This window comes from Protobothrops mucrosquamatus, unplaced genomic scaffold (genome assembly GCF_001527695.2).
Source record: "Protobothrops mucrosquamatus isolate PMUCROS unplaced genomic scaffold, P.Mucros_1.0 scaffold1946, whole genome shotgun sequence".
In the NCBI taxonomy this organism is placed as follows: Eukaryota; Metazoa; Chordata; class Lepidosauria; order Squamata; family Viperidae; genus Protobothrops; species Protobothrops mucrosquamatus.
The window spans coordinates 339789-346400 of record NW_015388067.1 but is presented as its reverse complement, the minus strand read 5'-3'; the positions used below and the strand labels follow the sequence as shown (position 1 = coordinate 346400).

Below are 6612 nucleotides of genomic sequence, written 5' to 3'. Positions count from 1 at the left end.
CGAGGACATGGACAGAATGCTGGGACGGCTGAACACCACCACATGTTTACTGGATCCGTGTCCCTCCTGGCTGGTACTGGCCTCCCGGGAGGTTACACGAGGCTGGCTCCAGGGAATCGTCAACGCTTCTTTGAGTGAGGGGTTCTTGCCGGCTGCCTTGAAAGAGGCTGTGGTGAGGCCCCTCCTCAAGAAGCCCTCCTTGGACCCAGCTACTTTGGCCAACTACCGGCCTGTCTCCAACTTTCGCTTTCTTGCGAAGGTTGTTGAGAGTGTGGTGGCACGACAGCTCCCTCAGCACCTGGAAGAAACTGTCTATCTAGACTCGCGCCAGTCTGGCTTCCGGCCTGGGCACAGCACGGAAACGGCATTGGTCGCGTTGGTTGATGATCTCTGGAGGGCTCGGGATAGGGGCTGTTCCTCTATCCTAGTCCTGTTAGACCTCTCAGCGGCTTTTGATACCATCGACCATGGTATCTTGTTGCACCGGTTAGGGGGGTTGGGGTTGGGGGGCACCGTTTTACGGTGGTTCTCCTCCTACCTCTCGGACCGGACGCAATTTGTGTTGGCATGGGGGGCAGAGGTCAACCTTGAGGCGCCTCACTTGTGGGGTACCACAGGGGTCGGTTCTCTCACCTCTCCTGTTCAACATTTATATGAAGCCACTGGGTGAGATCATCCGTGGTTTCAGGGTGGAGTTTGATCAGTACGCAGATGACACCCAGCTGTACATCTCCACCCCGGACCACCCCAACAATGCCGCGGAAGTGATGTCCCAGTGCCTGGAGGCCATGCGAGTCTGGATGGGGAGGAACAGGCTTCGACTCAACCCGTCCAAGACCGAGTGGCTGTGGTTTCCGGCGTCACGTCATAGCCAGTTGGTTCCATCTCTGGCTATCGGGGGCGAGTCATTAGCCCCCGCGGAGAGGGCTCACAACCTGGGCGTCCTCCTGGATGCTCGGCTGTCTTTAGACGATCATGTGACGGCTGTGGCCAGGGGGGCTTTTCATCAGGCTCGCCTGATACGCCAGTTGCACCCCTTTCTGGATCAGGACGCCCTACGCACAGTCACTCAAGCCCTCGTTGTTTCCCGCCTGGACTATTGCAATGCTCTCTACATGGGGCTCCCCTTGAGGTGCACCCGGAGGCTCCAGCTAGTTCAGAATGCGGCTGCGCGGGGGATCTTGGGGGCCTCTAGATGCTCCCATGTAACACCTCTCCTGCGCGAGCTGCACTGGCTGCCGGTGGCCTTCCGGGTACGCTTCAAGGTGTCAGTAACAACTTTTAAAGCGTTCCATGGCAATGGACCTAGGTATTTGCAAGACCGCCTCCTACCAAACACCTCCCTTCAACCAGTCCGCTCCCATAGAGAGGGCCTCCTTAGAGTGCCGTCGGCCAGACAATGCCGGCTGGCGACCCCCAGGGGGAGAGCCTTCTCTGTGGCAGCTCCTGCCCTCTGGAATGACCTACCCCCCGACCTACGTACAGTTGCGGACCTGCGCCTTTTTCACCGAGCCCTGAAGGCCCATCTATTCTGTGCGGCCGGCCTGGCATAGTTTGATTATGTTTCAGTGGGGGGTTTTTTACGGGTGTGTTTTTAGAACAGGCCTGTTATTTAATTCGATTTTAAAACAAACTATTTATTTATTATCGTGGTTTTTAGTATCGCCTGTTCACCGCCCTGAGTCCCGCAAGGGAGATAGGGCGGTATATAAATTTAATAAATAAAAAAATAATAAATATATGAAGGCAATATAGTTGTCATTAATGAAACTTGGTGGGATGAAACTCATGATTGGAAAGTACTGATGGAAAGATACAAACTATTCAAAAGAAACAGATCTAACAAAAGAGGAGGTGGAGTTGCATCATATATATATATAAAAGATCACTAATTCTCTACAGAAATACACAAAACCAAGGATGAAAACTTCCTAGAATCCATATGGGTCAATATAAAAGGAAAAAAAATGACATTGCTATAGGCCAGGGGTAGGCAACCCAAAACACTCAAAGAGCCACTTGGACCCGTTTCCCACCGAAAATAAAACACTGGGAGATACTTAGTTTGAGGTGAAGAGTGAGTAGGTCCCTATTGGTTTGGTCTAGTAGGAATCTTTTGTTGTGGAGTTCGTTTCTGATTAGGGCTAATTCAGTTCTTTTCAGGATCCTTTCGGTGGCTGAGGTTTTGGAATGGAATTTTAGTTGGAAGCAAGTGGGGATCACGTTTTTGTCTCGGCAGTTGCGTAGGAATGTGAAGTCACATAAGATGGTGGCTCTTCTGACTTCGAGTTTTTCGTAGGTCCTGGTGAGCAGGAAAGTTTCCTCCCCGTAGAGGTAAGATATTTGTTTTCGTAGATTTTCACGGGTACAGGTATGCAGGTCTTGGCATATTTGGGTCTTTTCCCATGTAAGATTGAGAGTATCTTGGCAACGTTTTGACGAGGTCCCACTCGTCATCTTCAGGCTGGGGTCCCAGTACTCTGGGACAAATCCAAACAACTAGCCCTCTGGAGAGCCGAAACAGAAACCTCCCACAAGACAGACACACACACCAACAAACTCCACAGACTAGAAAAACGCCAAAAGCCGAACCCCCCTCCACAGCAACTCATGAAACGAACAGTACACAACATATCCAACAGGACCCCATAGCAGAAAACAATGTCCTTTCCAAAGGATTCAACTTTGCAGTCGCCCCCAAACGCATCCCCACTGCAAACATCATATGCGGAGTTGAAGCTACCCTAACCAAAATCAACCCAGATGAAGCCAATAAAATCAGACTTGAAGTCACCAACGTCCTCTCTCCAACAATCCACCTAGAAGCAACTTACATAAAGAAGAACAAAAAGCACTCACCAACCTGAGGAAAGACAACAACATAATCATTCTCCCAGCAGACAAAGGTAACACCACAGTAGTGATGAACACATCAGAATACCAAGCCAAACTATCCAACCTACTCCAAGACCCCGCTTACAAACCTCTAAACACAGACCACACCACCTACCTGGAAAAAAACCACCAAATCCAAAATAAAAGCCTCTCCCATCAGTGAAGAGATCCAGCAAAGAATCATCCCCAGAGAGAAATCATCCAGATGCCCCAAGCTCTATGGCCTCCCCAAGATTCACAAGGAAGGAACACCACTCAGACCCATAGTCAGCTCCATAGGTTCACCTCTACAGAATCTTGCCAAATTTCTCACCAAACAACTTCAGCCCTACACAGAATCCATCTCGTCACACGTACAAAACTCACTCCACTTCATAGAAACAATAAAGAAACAAAACCTACAATCCAGCGACCTACTCGTGAGCTTCAATGTCACATCCCTCTTCACCCAAGTGCCTATCAAAGAAGCCTTGACAGCTTTCCAAAACAAATACAACCCCCCTAAGCACATCCTAGATCTGACCAACCAACTGCCTAACCAACACATACTTCATCCACAATGGACAAAGATACAAACAGATAGAAGGAGAACCTATGGGATCACCCCTCTCACCCGTTATCGCAGACCTATACATGGAACACTTCGAAACCAATGCCTTAGACAAATCTGAACACAAACCCAAACTCTGGCTCAGATATGTAGATGACACTTTTGTAATTTGGCCACACGGGAAAGAAAAACTGGACAACTTCCTCACACATCTCAACAGCCTACACCCCAATATACAATTCACGATGGAAATAGAAGCTAACAACCAACTCCCCTTTCTGGACATCCTAATCTACAAAAAACCCAATGGCTCCCTAGGACACACCATCTACCGGAAAAAACACACACCAACCACTACTTAAACGCACAATCCCACCACCACCCTGCACAGATCAACTCCGTAGCCAAGACCCTCATCTCCAGAACCAAACACCTAGCCAACAAAGACCACCTGAAAACTGAATACGCACTCTCACAAATGTATTAATCTCAAACGGATTCCAAAGAAACACAATTACCAACCTAATCTAAAGGGAAACACCCCCCAAGAACCGAGACATAGAAAGTACAACGACATCGCCCTCCTCCCCTACATCAAAGGAACCACAGATAAAATCAGCAAAATTCTCCACAAACACAATATCAAGACAGCCTTCGGCACCGACCCAAAAATAGCCAACATCTTAAGAAACCCCAAAGACAGGATCCAGCTAGAAAACCAAGGAATCTATGAAATACCATGCAAAATCTGCCCAGCCACATACATTGGACAAACTAATAGGAGAATAAATGCCCACATCGCAGAACACAAGAATGCAGTCAGAAAAGAAGAAAAAACCTCCTCCCTCTTCCAGCACCTTAAAGCTACAGGACATGAAATTGATTTTGAAGGAACCAAACTAATCTCCAAAACTGAACACCACAACAAGAGAATAATTATGGAAGCCATTGAAATAGAAAAACACCCCCACAACATGAATAAACTTGACGATACCTCCCGCCTACCAGACATCTGGAAACTAGCCCTAATTAACAAACGAGTCCTAGCCATGAAAACTGACACCGGACCCAGAACAACACAGTACACCACCACCATTCACCCTCACCAGACCCAAACCCAAGGCCAAACCCATCCCTCAGACAAAATGCAACCACCATCCAGAAGCCAAACCACGACAACATCACCAGCTGCTGCACCTCCCTCCGACCCCCACACAAAGCAAACGGACATACGCCATGAACACAGAGCTAGACCGCAAACTCAGAGACAAACCAAAGCCCGGTATGCTACATCACAGCCTTCTGCTCTGGACATCACATCACAGAACTCAGGAGGTTACAACGCTAAAGCCCAGGATGTTACAACACAGCCAACCACCCAGGATGTTGCAACACAAAACTCAGGATATCACTACACTAGATCTCAGGATGTAATCACAGAACCCATTACCCAGGTCGTTATAACACAAAAGATTAATGGGCACACAGCCAGCACCTCAACTACTCAGGATGTTACGAAACAGCTGAACAATCCACAAACAATAACCCCTACACAGCCAACCAACCCACCTATAGCAACTAAGCCAGCACTCCACACACACCCACCAATATTTATAGAGAGACGGCAGCTCCAATCACACTTTGCTCGCACAAGCACGAAGCCGAAGACCCCAGCCTGAAGATGACGAGTGGGACCTCATCGAAACGTCGCCAAGATACTCTCAATCTTACACGGGAAAAGACCCAAATACACCAAGACCACACACACACACACACACACACACACATATGTCTTTGGTTATTCGGGTTTTCTTCCGTGTAAAATTGGAAGTGTCTTAGCGACGTTTCGACGAAGTCCCATTCGTCATCTTCAGGCTGGTGTTTTTGGCTTCGTGCTTCTAGGAGCATGTGTGATCGCAGCTGTTTCTTCCTTTTAACTGCCAGTGGGGGTATGAACTGATTGGGAGGGAGCTTGGCTGTGTTCTGATTGTGTGGAGGTGTGTTCTGATTGGTTAGGGGGTTGGCTGTGCTGTGATTGGCTAGGGGAGTGTCCTGTTTGGGTGCGGGCTTTGTTGTGCTCGGATTAGTCTGAGTTGCAGGGGGATTTGAGATGGAGAGCTGCGTTGCTGTTGTTTGGCTTCGCGTTCGTGGTCGTGCCATATCTTCATGGTGGGTGTCAGTTTGCTTTATGTATGGATTGGAGGGGTTTAAAATGGCTAATGATGCAGCTGTGGTCTGGCTTCTGGTTTGTGGTCATGCCTCATCACTGGTGTGGGTTTGGGTTTGCTTTTTACGTGGATGTGTGGTGGTGACATCCTGTGTGGTTTTCGTGAGTGTGGGTCTAGAGTCATTCTTTGTGTTAGGGACTCATTTGTCAATAAGGGCGGGTTTCCAAATGGCTGGTAGGCAGGAGGTATCATCTCGTTTATTCATGCTGTGTGAGCGTTTTTCTATCTCAATGGCTTCTCTGATTATTCTGTTGTTAAAGTGTTCAGTTTGGGCAATAGTTCTGATCTTTTTAAAGTTAATTTTATGTCCTGTGGCTTTGAGGTGTTGGACCAGGGAAGAAGTTGGTTCCTCTTTTCTGACTGAGTTCTTGTGTTCTTCAATGCGTGCACTTATTGTTCTGTTGGTTTGTCCGATGTATGTGGTGGGGCAGGCGGTGCATGGGATTTCATATAATCCTTTATTTTCTAACTCAATTTTGTCTTTGGGGTTTCTTAGGATGGTGGATATTTTTTCAGTTTGTGCAGAATGCTGTCTTGATGTTGTGTTTGTGGAGGATCTTGCTGATTTTGTCTGTGGTGCCTTTGCCGTTTTCTTGTCTTGGATTTTAGTGGGGGTTTCTTTTTGGATTAGGTTGGTAATCTTATTTCTTTGGAATCCGTTGGATGTTAGTACATTAGTGAGAGTGTGTAGTTCAGTTTTTAGGTGTTGTTCGTCAGCTAAGCATTTTGTTCTCGAGATCAGTGTCTTGGCTACGGAGTTGATCTGTGCTGGGTGGTGGTGTGAGAGTGCGTGCAGATAGCGGTTTGTGTGTGTTTTCTTCTGGTAGATGGTGTGTCCTAGGGAGCCATTGGATTTCTTGTAGACTAGGACATCCAGGAAGGGAAGTTGGTTATTAGCTTCTGTTTCCATGGTGAACTGTATTTTGGGGTGTAGGCTGT

The 6612-nt window shown here is 47.7% G+C and overlaps 1 protein-coding gene across 1 annotated transcript in view; it reads right to left on the bottom strand.

Annotated features, from left to right (window-relative positions):
* LOC107294448 (contactin-associated protein-like 2) overlaps window positions 1-6612 on the bottom strand; it is a gene marked incomplete at its 3' end in the record, with an annotated part of 224190 nt that overhangs the window by 199654 nt on the left and 17924 nt on the right. The gene's annotated exons all lie outside the window — the stretch shown is intronic.